The following is a 313-nucleotide window of genomic DNA, read 5'->3' as shown; positions in this document are numbered from 1 at the left end:
TGTCTAGAGTAAAATGAATAAAATACTTTAGGCAGTTCCACACCTCCATAAAGGGTGAAGCCACAGATAGTGACATATATATCTGTGTAAATGCAAAGTATAATCATAAAGAAATATAATCTGCATATATGAGTACAAGGTAATAATTTTTTAAAACAACAAGATTCAGGATTTTATGGCCATGTCATCTATGATAAGACACTATCCATTCTCAAAAATCAAAATGTAACCAAAAAGTGATCATTTGATAAAAATATCTTAAATACAAAAAAATTCTAAACATAATAAAGACTGGTGTAGACATCATCTTTTC

The sequence above is a fragment of the Penaeus monodon genome, chromosome 33 (assembly GCF_015228065.2).
Source record: "Penaeus monodon isolate SGIC_2016 chromosome 33, NSTDA_Pmon_1, whole genome shotgun sequence".
NCBI lineage: Eukaryota > Metazoa > Arthropoda > Malacostraca > Decapoda > Penaeidae > Penaeus > Penaeus monodon.
This window is presented reverse-complemented; position numbering follows the sequence as displayed.